This window comes from Sapajus apella, unplaced genomic scaffold, assembly GCF_009761245.1.
Source record: "Sapajus apella isolate SASKATOON/1434 unplaced genomic scaffold, GSC_monkey_1.0 scaffold21, whole genome shotgun sequence".
In the NCBI taxonomy this organism is placed as follows: domain Eukaryota; kingdom Metazoa; phylum Chordata; class Mammalia; order Primates; family Cebidae; genus Sapajus; species Sapajus apella.
Genome location: NW_022436961.1, coordinates 23981110 through 23994154, shown reverse-complemented (window position 1 = coordinate 23994154; position 13045 = coordinate 23981110). Strand labels below are relative to the sequence as shown.

The window sequence follows — 13045 nt, the reverse complement described above, 5'->3', positions numbered from 1 at the left end:
CTTCCCAGGACTGACCTGCTGTCTTGGCCGGAAACTGACTGGCTCCCCCGGCTACGGCTAGGGCTCGAACCCACCCAGTGGTCGGCACCCTCCTCCTCCTCCCCCCGCAGCCCTCCCCACCCCGGGGACGGGCTGCGCCCTCCTGCCCCCACTGCCCTGGCCCCCGCCCCCTGCGCCGCCAGGTCTGGGAAGCCAGGATTGAGCCGAGGCTGGAGGGCGCGGAGTCCGGAGAGCCGGAGCCATCCGAGGGTGCAGGGGGTGTGCATGGCGCTAAACAAACCCCAGCCTGGAGGCTCGGGTCTGAGGGGGGCTCCTCCCTCCGTCGGCTGAGGCGTCCCGGAGCCCGGGAGCCGACCGTCTCCCCGCTGGTACCAGGGAAAGGAAGGATCCCCTCCGGCGCCGGCCCCGCGCGCCCCGACCCCCGCGCAGCCTGCCTGACGGGGCCTAACCCTGCGCGCACAGGCACGTGTGCTCTCTGCGCGGACCTGGGGAACTTTGCCCTCACGCCCAAGGTGCGCTCGCCTCCAGCCCGCCCTGGCCTCCAGCCCTCCGAGACGCCCCTTCCCCAGTCGGTCTTCCCTCCCCCGGCTCGGCTTGGGGAGAAGCTTGCTGCGCCAGGGCGCCCCGACCACCTCCTCGGACGCAGGAGAACCTGCCTGAACCGCCCCAGGGGGACCCGCACCCCACGCCGGCAGAAACGCCCCGAGACAGACCCAGGCCGGGGCCCCACGGCGGGTTGGGCTCCGAGGAGCTCTCACCGACGTGTTTTAGTCACGGAATTTGCAATAAATGCCTAGAAGGACCAAAAAGGAAGCGCCTGGCTGGGAAAGGGCTGGAGGAGAGGTGAGGCTGCGGGCACGTTCCGTCGGGAACAGGAGAGGCGCGGGCCTGGGGTCGCGCGAGGGCTCACACCCACACAGCCGAGCACCCGGGTTTCTCACTTCTGACCGGTCGGCTGCATGGGAGCTGCCTGGCTTTCCCTTGCCCTCCCGCCACGTTCCTCGCACGCAGCTTGGCGCGCACACACTGTGTACTGGGGTGGGGTACACACAGCGCCTCGGAAACTTTTCGTGCCACCCAAAACTGAATCTGAGCTGCACGTAAGGTGGATTAGTAGTGCCATTTAAGATGCATTCTTAAATAACAAGACTCTGGAATCCAATAAATGCTAGAAATCGACTTGGACGAGAAAGGAGGGGTCACTCACGAAACCAGCAGCCTTAGCCATTGGGAAAGCTAGAGGGAGCAACTTCCATCTTGCGGATTTAGGCGGGAAGGCGGCTGCTCCGGGCCTTGGAAGCTCAAAGCGCCGGTCTCCTGCCTCTTTCTTATGGTCTGTCCTGGGGGCATCGACCATCCTCCCTCCATCTTCTCCCCAGCCATCCAGTGGTGCCTGCTTAGAGCCGAGGCCCTAGCTGGGTAGTGGCGGGTCTGGGACGAGGGGCTTGGGGATTGGAGCTGGGGAAAGCCCCCTTCAGGCCCGCCCTCCCTGTCATTCCTCCAAGCCTCCCTTGTTCTAAGAAGTGACCTCACATTTGACAAGGTCTCTTCACTGCTTTCCCCAAAACTGGGGAGCATAAGGAACCAGCTTTGGATAAGTATCGGTTAAAAGATAAAACTTGATAGGAATGACACTGCCAGGCAGTGTTGGCCTGCAGGCCCGAGGCTGAGAGCCTGGCCTGAATGAACGTTCTCCCTACTCCCAGCTTTCCGACTTCCAGGGTCTTCTGGTTGTCCAAATACACCCCACCGCCACCCATTTGGGAATCTCACGCACGCCTTCCCTCTTCCAAGGACCCCGCTCCAAACTCCATAATTTCTGCTCAGCATGTCCCTCTCCCCTTCCTCACACACACACAAAAAAAGAATTTCACTTTCTTTCAACCTCATTTGAGCATAATGAGGGAAACTCTCTGAATCATGTATGGGAGCTCTCCCCTCCCACCTGTCCAGAAAAGGGGGCTGAGAGAGCAGCAGTGAACCCCCGGAGGACGGGGCTCACTGAGTTTCCATGGCAGTGTGAGAGTAGATTCTGGTGGCAGGAGGTAAGTGGCCCTTCGGGGACCCAAGACCACCCAGCCATCACAAGGACAGTAGAGAATACCAGTCACCACCAGCGTTCAGCTCATGGGGCTGCAGGGCACTCTGACTTGGGACCATCTCTTACCTACTGTCTATACAAATGTATCCCATGACATCCCACCCTCTGCCCACCCCAATGCTCAACCCCAGCTGCTCTCAGAAATGGCATCATCCAGCTGGGTATGGTGGCTCACCCCTGTAATCCCAGCACTTTGGGAGGCTGAGGTGGGTGGATCACCTGAGTTCGGGAGTTCGACACCAGCCTGTATGGAGAGACCCCATCTCTACTAAAAAAAATACAAAATTAGCCAGGCATGGTGGCACATGACCGTAATCCCAGCTACTCAGGAGGCTGGGGCAGAAGAATTGCTTGAACCCGGGAGGCGGTGGTTGAGGTGAGCTGAGAGTGAGCAACACCATTGCACTCCAGCCTCAGCAACAAGAGAGAAACAAAACAGGGAGAGAAGAAATGGCATCATCCTTTATTTCCAGAGCCCCTTGTGCCGGGACCCACAGAGGAAACACAGTTGCACAGCTGAACATATACTATAACACCTTATAGATGAGATGACTTCTGAACTTCAGTCATCTCATCTATAAAATGAGGATTTAAAAAGATAATAAACCAACCTTGTGGAAATTAGATGAGATACTGCACGAAGCAGCTAGCACAATCCCTGGCTCATATAAAGTTGTTTACTGCTTTGCTCTGGGTTCTAGAAGAAGAATTAGGGACCTATGACAAGGCAATAAAACATAAGGGGCAAATGAGAAACAGGAATAAAAACCTATGGGGGTTCAAGGACAACAGAGACTACTCAGCAGATGTCGTAAGAGGTAGTCATGGGGGAAAAGCAAAGTCTCTAGCAGGTGGGAAGCAAGCCCTTAGGCTCACCAACAGACTTCCACACACCCAGGGGTGCCTGGGTCCTTTTACAGCCTTCTGGCTCATTCCAATGCTCCTGAGCTCACAGCCCCTCCTCCTCACAGATCCTAGAGTCTGAATCTGCAGGGGAGGGACAGGGAACATGCACCGAGGCCTTCCATTCCTTCCCTTTCTCTCATTTCTCTAGTTCTCCCTGCTTGTGGAGTGGGTTCTCTGGACAGCAGGAGAGGGAAGAAGGACCAGTGCAGGGGAGGCTGTTGCAGCCCCAGCCCAACACACATGCGCATGAGCACCCAGGCCTGGGCCACACTGCTCACTGACCACAATCTCATTCCTCTGTGAAAGGAAGAAGGCTGAGGGTTCCCTGGCCCCAGAGATAAAAACCAGGAGTGAAAAGGTGTCTCGTATCCAGCTGAGACTGTCAGGAGCCACAGAGCTGGCAAGGTGGAAGCGTCCTCGGCCATGAGAGAGAGCCTGATCCAGGGCACCCCACAATCAATCCATCAGCACAGACTTATTGAACGCCTTCTCTAGCCCCAGCACAGTGCCAAAGTCTGTGGGGAATACAGCAAGACCACCCCTCCCTTGGAAAGCATTTGTAGAGTCAGGCATGTAGTCCTGAGAAGACGGTGAAAAACCCAAAAGCACAGTGGGAGAAAGGAAGAGTTGGTTACCACTGGATTTCAGGAGTGAAGTCAGAGGGGGCTTACTAGGGGTGGGATTCAAGCTGGAGCTGGAAGGATCAGTAGATTTTGGCTGAGCACAGAGGAGGACACTCCAGCAAGGGAACAGCAGAGGCAAGAGCACAGTGGTTAGAAAGGTCTCAGGAGGTGGAGCACAGTGGCTCACACCTGTAATTCCAGTACTTTGGGAGGCAGAAGTGGGCAGATCTGCTGCGGTCAGGAGTTCCAGACCAGCCTGACCAAAATGGTGAAACCCCATCTCTGCTAAAAATACAAAAAAAGATTGGCCAGGTGTGGTGGCGCACACCTGTAGTCCCAGCTACTCAGGAGGCTGAGGCAGGAGAATCGCTTGAACCTGGTTGCAGTGAGTCGAGATTGTGCCACTGCACTCCAGCCTGGGCAACAGAGAGAGATTCTGTCTCAAAAAAAAGAGAAAGATCTCAGGAAAGGAACAGTCCAGTGGGTGGGAGGAGTCAAGGGCACAGGTTGGGAAAGAGCCAGAGGGTCCAGTTATGGTGCTCAGTGGAGAACCAAGCCTTTCAGTCTTCAAACTCATGCCCCAGGAGCTACTGAAGGTTTTTGAGCAGACAAGTGACATGATGAGAATAATGTTTTAGGAAGATTGATCTGACGACTGTGTGAGGGATGGAGACCAGAGGCCAATTAACATGCGATTAGAACAGTCCCAGGTGGAGGCAATGAGGGCCCAAGGAGCGGGGCAGTTGGCGTGGACAGAAGGAAAGGGTTGTCAGAGGCAGTGTAAGGATGAATCGGCCTGATCCTGGAACACAGGGAGAGTGGCCAGGCTAAGACAATGTGACCAGCTTAGCGGCTCAGCTTTTGTCCTTGGAAAAATAATAATTAAAGTAGCCAGCCTTATGGCTAGATACATGTTAATACTCCTTCAATTCATATAATAACTCGATGGCTATTAGGTACTATTAATAGCCTCATTTTCAAATGAGAAAGGAGAGAAAAGAGAAATGATTCAACTGCCCAAGGTCATACTTTAAGTGGCAGAATCTGGATTCGAACTCAGGCAGTCAGGATCCAGCACCCCACCCTGGTCAGTTCTGTGCCTTATATCAACAAGACAAGTGATGGCTCCAGGCCCACGCATGTTCATATTCCTCTTCAGGACACCTGAGATACTCCCTCCCTTCCCTGTCCAGCAACAGTGTGAAAAAAATCATGAGAATCAAAATTACTTTTTTTTTTTTGAGACAGGGTCTCCCTCCATCATCCAGGTTGGAGTGCAGTGGTGCAATCCTAGCTCACTGTGGCCTTGACCTCCTGGGCTCAAGGCATCCTCCCCACTCAGCCTCACTAGTTGCTGAAACTACAGGCCTCCACCTGGTATATTTATTTACTTAGCAGTGATGAGGTCTCCCTATGTTACCCAGGCTGGTCTTGAACCCCTAGCCTCAAGTGATCCTCCCGCCTGAGCGTGACAAAGTGCTGGGAGTACAGGCCTGAGCCACTGTGCCCAGCCTAAAATTACTTATAAAATCTTTACCGTGGACCTTGTTTTATTTTTTATTCTAAAAAAAATTAAAGCCAGGCTCGGTGGCTCTAGCCTGTAATCCCAGCACTTTGGGAGGCTGAGGTGGGCAGATCTCTTGAGGACAGGAGCTCAAGACCAGACTGGCCAAGATGGTGAAACCCTGTCTCTACTAAAAATACAAAAGTTAGCCAGGTGTGGTGGCAGATGCCCATAATCCCAGCTACTCAGAAGGCTAAGACAGGAAAATCGCTTGAACCTAGGGTGGAGGTCGCAGTGAGCGGAGATCACACCATTGCATTCCAGCCTGGGCAATAGAGCGGGACTCCCTCTCAAAAAAAAAAAAAAAAAAAAAATTTAGCACATCCTGAGAGTGACCATTTTATTTTTTATTAAAAATAAAACATAAAATCTTTACTGTGAACCTAGTTTTTTTATTCTAAAAACCACTAAGCATATCCTAAGAGTGACCATTCTATTTTTTAATTAAAAAAAAAAAAAACACAAAATCTTTACTGTAGACCTTGTCTGGCTAACCCTTGGAGTTCAGGGCTAGAGGCTAGAAACGATCCTGTCAGGTGCCCAGCTCAGTACCCTGGACCATGCATGGGCTTCCCTACCCCTCCTACTGGTAGGTTCACCTCTCACCGACATTCCCTCCACACACTCCAGATCCCAGAGTCCCGGCCTGGAAGGAGCACACTGGTCTAGGAATGGAGACCAGCAGGAATTTAACGAAACCATCTGACCCCAGAGAATGAACAGGGCTGCTGGGGCAGGCTGGGTGGGACTGGGCTGGGAGGGAAGAAACCCATACTGCACTCAGGGCCATTGATTTCTCTAATTGATTTCAGTCAATGTTCTCAGTGCTTCATCATTCTCTTTAGAGGTAGGCTCTGGATTTACCCAGCCTCTCCCCAGGGCCTCACAGACCTCTCTGCAGCCCCGCCCATCCCAGGGGGCTCTGCAAGCCCCAGGGTAGCCCATTAGAGAGGGAGGAACCTGCAGCTGCTGCAGCTCCCATGGGAGTGGGAGGGAGTGGGCAGAGCCGGGAAGCGGATGGGAAGTTACTCCGACAGGAAGCCATCAAGACCACCTTACATGACTACTGTACTTCCTGGCTGTACAAAGCCTCTTCCACATCCATGATCTTGAAGTTCTTACAACATCCCTGGGAGGTAGGCGTAGGACAATCAGTTTCCCTTCTCAGGGAACAAACTCAAACACACTGTCTTTTTTTTTTTTTTCTTTTCCTTTTTTTGAGATGGAGTCTCGCTCTGTCACCCAGGCTGGAGTGCAGTGGTGCGATCTCAGTTCACTGCAACCTCCGCCTCCCAGGTTCAAGCGATTCTCGTGCCTCAGCCTCCCAAGTAGTTGGAATTACAGGTATGTGCCACCTTGCCTGGCTAATTTTTGTATTTTTAGCAGAGACAGGGTTTCACCATGTTGGGTAGGCTGGTCTCAAACTCTCAAACTTAGGTGATCCACCCACCTCGGCCTCCCAAAGTGCAGGGATTTTAGGCATGTGCCACCGTGCCTGGCCTCAGGGAACAAACTCACTCTTGAAGGCCACTTATGACATGGCCAAGGTCACAACATACCCAGCAAGCGGCAGAGCTAAGGATTCGTCCAGTGGGCTTTCCAATTCTGACCCGGGCTTTCTCACAGGCCAGAAATCAAGCACCCACCTGCTACAGCGCCAGGCTTCTCTGCTGCTTTGTCTATCAATAGGGGATCATGGAGGGCAGGGAAAAGGCGCTCGAGTCATCTGGCATCGTCTTTGTGTCATCCAAGATAGACCTGGGAAAGGGTGTTTCTCTGAATTCCTGTTTCACCAGAAATCCCAGACTTTCTGAGAAAACTGTGAAACCTCTCTCCTTGTCTTCCCCCTTCACAGCTGCCCTATGGCAGCAGGAGCTGCGCTAGCAAACTGCCCTTCTGTTGAGCTACTCTAAGCCTAAAATATCCTAGCTGGGTATCTGGTCTGCCCCTGCTGTCCCGGTGACACTACGCTCCCTCTGCAGTTGGCACCATACTGGCTATGCCCCAGCCTTGTCCTGAAGTTTGTGCTCTGTTTGCAGATGCCAGCTGCCTGGAGCAACCTCACAGCCTCTCTCCTGGGCACACACACCCATCTCATCTCTTAGACACTGGCCATCTGCCAGGTTACCCAAGGTCAAGGCAGAATCAAGTAAGAGGGGCAATGACTCCTCCTGCCAAGCCTTGGGGAGCCAACTTCTGCTGCCTGACGCCCCCTGCAGAGAGCTCTCAATCCCAACAGCTCTCACAGACCTAGCCAAGGGCTAGGTCTGAGCTGGACTGTCACTCAAAAGGTGCAGCTCCATCTGCAGGACTGAGAGGGTGGCTCCCAGGGGACTTTGGACAGAAAACAGAGACTAGTGTCTCTCTCTGAGGACAATGCCTTCCCTGGGCCCAACCCAGAGTTTGGCTAGATGAGCACATTTACCTGTATGCCTACCCCCTCACTCTGACCTTTCATTCTGGAAACTTCTTTTCCCATCATCTAGAACTTTCTCTCCTTCCCCTCGCTGTCCACATGCACTCCTGCTTTCCTGCTATCCTATCTCTCATGCGAGAATAGGAAACCCCGGTGGCGGAGCAATGTTTAACCCCAAAGAATCAATTGCTAATGATAGAATTTTAGTCATCACCTGCTATAGGTTGGAAGGAGCCCTCCATGACAATAAAAACTACCAGCAAGTTCACAGTCCTCAACAGCCTTCGGTGCTTTTTTCTGCAACTTTGCCTCCCGTGGGCCTCCCAACAGCTCTCTGAAGTCAAATGGGAAGACGTATAGTCCAGGCATCAAGTGACCTGTCCCACTACGTGACAGCAGTCACACAGTCAGGGAGTTGCTGATCTAGGATTGGACCAGGGTGTCCTAGGTAACTCCAAATTCCCTATTTGTGGGTTAGCTTTTGCTTAAATGCTTTAGTAAAATAAAATAAAATACTTCTTAATTTTAAGGACAAAGACCGTTTCATATAAACATCTCCAGTGACAGGGTCTTGTTTGACTCAGGGAATGCATTCTACAGTCACAGATAACTCAGACAACTGAGTGGCCTTTTTCTTTCTTCCTTTTTTTTTTTTTTTTCTGATAGGGTCTCACTTTGTCACCCAGGCCAGACAGCAGTGGTGCCATCACAGCTCACTGCAGCTTCAACCTTCCCAGGCTCAGGCGATCCTCCCGCCTCAGTCTCCCACGTAGCTCAGACTACAGGCATGCACCTCTAACCCCAACTAATTTTTGTATCTTTTGTGGAGATGGGTTTTCACCATGTTGCCCAGGCTGGTGAATAGTTTCTCCTTATGCCAATTTGGAACTTGCCTCCCCATAACTCCCATGTCCACAAGGATCCAGTATATGAGGAGGATCCTGGAAGTCACTTGGACTGCAGTGGGAGCATATCTGCCCCCCCAAGTGCTAGCTGTTGTGGGTGCTGTCTGCTTCAGCGGTGGCAGGCTGCTCCTTACCACAGTGATCAGCTACAATTCCCTGTCGTACTCCCCAGCACAAGTCAACAGAGGGAAGTCATCACATCCACTCCACATAGTGGGCTCCAGGATGGGACATTCCCCGGGGTACAGGCACCTGCTGCCTCCTTGCTACAAAACGGGTGAGTCCTTCCTTGCTGGGGGGGAGGGGCAGGCTGGGCTAGGCGCTGTGCTCTCCTCCCAGCAATGAAGATCAGGATTCTGCAGTCTTCCCTTGCCCTGGGATGGGCCCAGTTTTTCATATTCTTCTTACCTGATTCCTGGGAGAACAGCGCCCCCAGCACTGTGGAAAGAGGCTTAGACTAGGGTTTTAGTTCTAGTTTTGACCCAGACTTGCTGCCAGCCCAGAAGAGGGTTCAGCACAGTCTGGGGTAGCAGAGTGCCCATGGTCAGCCCTCAGGAAGGATTTCCTAGTGGAAACAAAGAAAAGGGAAGCAAGGGAGGGAGGGAGAGAGGGAAGGAGAGAGAGGGAGGGATGCGTGTACTGTTGAATCCTGGTGCTCTCCTCATCTCTGCTCCAACCTAACTCCCCAGATTCATCTTCCTCCAGTTTACCTCATGGAATGAGCCAGCGAGGAACACTTGGATTCAGCCCCCAGCTCTGCCATCAGCTGACTGTGCGACCTTAGGTCCTCTATGATAACAGTCCTCTACCCTGCCAACCTCACAAGGGACAAGGATGATCAAATGAGACACTGAATATGACTGTGCTTTGAAATAGTGAAATAAGCGATGCCCTGCAGACATAAGAACCTGTTGACTCTTCCAGGAAGCCCACACTCCATGGTGAGTTCTGGAGATGACCCTTCGCCATCTGTTTCAGGACGAGTACTCCCTGCCCCGTGCACTACTTGGGACACTTTTTGCTCCTCCAGTGACTTGGTGCTCCTTGGTAGAAAGAAACGTTCCCTTTTCACAGGTGAGAATACTGAGGCCTCCAGGTCCCGCTGTGTATGCGTCTCTTAGTTCTTCTTGCACCCTGTTGAAATCTCCCATTCTTATCTGTACTTTGCACTCGACTCAAAGCTCTGTTTGGACAGGACCTACATACTCTTCATCACCATAGCCTTAGGGGCTGGCCCATGATAACTGCCCAATGAGTGTAGAATGAATGAATGGGCAAATGATGCCTCTAACCTAATGTAACCTTAGCACAGGGGCTGAGGCCCAGGATCACTGGCCTGGTTCTAACCACTTATCTACTTGTTCGGGACTCACTAGGGTCTAACTGACCCATATAATAAATGCTTCTCTTTCCTCCTCTTCTGTTCTCTTTAGGAGATATTGACACATCTGACCAGAGGATTTTATTTTATTTTATTTTATTTTTTACCATTTAAGTTCTTTTAATTCAAGCTAGATTGACTTAGGCTCTTGACTTTAAAGTCTAATTCTATAAAGACTCAGTGCATTCATGGGAGCCAACTCACCATAATTCCCGATCCACACAATGAACCGCCTCGTTGTTAACCTGTTAGCAGTGTGATGCCCTGCCCGTTACCCTCCAGCCCAGTGAACCTGGTCACTTACTTGTTAGTCTGAAGAGACAAAGGAGTTTCAGTCCCCAGGCCAATCCCCTGAAGTGGGTGATAGAGGCATGACCCACAAAGAGCTGGCAACAGTCCTGGAAACACAGGGCTCCCCCAACAGAAGCCTGGGTCCTATGCAGACAAACCAAGCGAGGCTCTTAGGGTGGGAGATCCAGAGCTGGCGGCTTCTAACCAGAGGACAAGGTAGAGCTGGCCTTGTGTCCTCCCACAGGTAGTCAGCGCCTCCATACCTCTGGCCCCCTGGTGTTCCCAATGCTGTGTGTACTCTGGCTAGGGGACACCTCCAGCTTCCAACCTCACCTTCCACCAAACGGATCTGCTCTCCCATTTCCTCTCAGCCAGCTGCCACTTTGGAAGACACTCTTGTAAACGGATCCTAAGGGAAGCGATCATCTATTTATTTTAAGAGTTACTGGTGCACTAAAATCTTTTTCCAGAACCAGCGAAACTGATAATGGCCCTTTTTTGCAATCAATCTCAATCAATCACTGAATTCTTCAATACCTTTTTGTTACTCATCTCTGAGGCATATGCATTTTAAAGAAATGTTAACAGAGAGACAAGCCCTTAATGCAAAGTAATGGATCTCTAACTTTAGAAGTCAGGCACCATGAAAAAGGGATTTGAATAAGATTCGAGAAGGTGAATCTGTGGCATTCACGTACTACTCCCTCTCCTAACCGTGGCAGATATTGTAAGGCTTCTGGATGCAATGCTCCAGGCAGCCACAACCAGTCACTTGGAGTGGCACGCACGTTTATCTAACCCATCTGCAAGTCTTGGTTCCATGAATTCTAAGTCCCCTCCAGTTTTAGGATCTGGGCTTCTGTGAGGTAACTGGGAAGCCCTCTACCCTTCACACCATGGGTGACTTGTGTTAGGCCCAGCCATACCATAAGAGTTCAACAGAGGGCCGGTGCAGTGGCTTATACCTGTAATCCCAGCACTTGGGGAGGCCAAGGCAGGAGGGTGGCTTGAGCCTAGGAGTTGGAGACCAGCCTGGGCAACATAGTGAGACCCCATTTCTACAAAAATAAAAAACAATTAGCCAGGCATGGTGTCTTGCACCTGTAGTCCCAGCTACCTGGGAGGCTGAAGCAGGAAGATGGCTTGAGCCCACAAAGTCCAGGCTGCAGTGAGCTATGATTGCACCCCTGCACTCCAGCCTTGGTGACTGAGTGAGATCTGTCTCAAAAAAAGAAAGTCCAATGAGGGCATCCACAAGACTTTTCAGAAGACAGGGACCATCCCACTTCCCTAAGGAGAACAGGGAAGGAGATTTATGGAGGAGACCTATTGTGCCAAGAAAAACAATCTGCCCCTGCTGGAATCTGACAACTCATTAAAACAAATCCCTGCTACAGAAGGGCCTCTGCATCCCAACAGCCCTGAGGAAGGGGGACATCCCAAGGTGCTGCCCTCGCTGAACTGTCCACACCTGATGCTCCATCCATAACGCCCCTTAGATAGGACCCAGGAGTATGAATGGGACTCATGGTCTCACCTCCAATGCGAAAGGGTCTCCTCTTAGGCCCCCCAGCACAGAGGCTTCAGGAGTGGGAGGCAGGAGGGCGCAGCTAATGTTATGCTTGCTAATGAGCCTTCTGGGAGCGCTGAAATGGGCTGCACAGGTGCAGCCAAGAGCCAGCCACACACATGTCATCTGCTCAGCAGTCAACACAGCCCTGCTGCTGTTAGCAAGGAGCCTGAGACAGACACCGTTATGGGCCCAGGAAATTCATGCAGCCAGAGGGAGAGCAGGAACGGAGCTGGGCAGGTTCCTCACCTCACCCACCACCTTCATAGGCCTGGCCCTTTTGAGTTCAAGCAAGAGCCTTCTTACCTGCTTTCTCTTGGTTCAGTGGAACAAAGCATTGAACACCTACTGTGCTCCAGGCAGAGTGGGTAAAGGAAGTGGGTTTTTAGAGACTTATCCTACCAAGAAAAATCATCAGCCCCTGGTGGAATCTGACAACTCATTAAAACAAATCCCTGCTACAGAAGGGCCTCCACATCCCATTAGCCCTAAGGAAGGCGGTATCCCTTCACAGGGTGCTGCTGCCCACAGCTCTCGCCAATCTGCCCATGCTCACTGCTCTATCCAGCATGCCCCTTGCATGGGACCCAGAAGCATGAATGGGACTCAAGGGCTGGAGAAATGAGAAAGGTGTCCTTTCCGTCATGCCGATGTGGGTGTGCCAGGCAAGGCCTCCTCCCCCAGGGAACCTCGTTCCTGGTCCAATCCTCAACATGCTGCATTGATCTAGCCAGGCCCTCCTGTTTCTGACATCACCACGTGGGACTCCTGAGTGGCAGTCTGAAGACTGGAAATGCAAAAGGAACCAGAACATCTTACCCTTCTCACTCCTCACCTTATACAATGTGTCCTCACACATCCCATCTCATCTGATGCTCAAAACCACCTGCTCAGTCAACAGCTGGCAATTATCACTTGAGGCCCTTTTGTCAGGAGACAGGTCTCACCCCTGGTTCTGCCACTTTCCAGCTGCCTGGCTTTGGGAAAGTCCCTAAATCTGACTGTACCTTCGTAAAACAGGTTTGATAAACCTGACCTGCCTATTTCACGACTGGTGACTCATTCCACCAACCCTGATGTATCTGCTATGTTCCAGGCTCCTCATCACTGTCGCTGCCTTCTTCTTTCTTCTTCCTCTTCTTCCTTCCTTCCTCTTCTTCTTCTCCTTCTTCTTTTTCTTCCTCTTCCTCTTCTTCTTTCATCTTCCTTCTGCTTCTCCTTCTCTTTCTTCTCCTCCTTCTTTCTTCTCCTTCTTCTTTCTTCTTCTCTTCCTCTTTCTTCTTCCCCT

General features: G+C 51.9%; 1 protein-coding gene across 1 annotated transcript in view; it reads right to left on the bottom strand.

The window, feature by feature from the left end:
- The window catches only part of GFRA2 (GDNF family receptor alpha 2), a 94141-nt gene extending 94049 nt beyond the window's left edge, over positions 1–92 (bottom strand). Inside the window, exon 1 of the mRNA XM_032288393.1 lies at positions 16–92. The gene's annotated coding sequence lies outside the window, so the exon portion shown is untranslated. The remainder of the gene's footprint in view (positions 1–15) is intronic.
- Between the last annotated feature and the right edge of the window lie 12953 nt (positions 93–13045).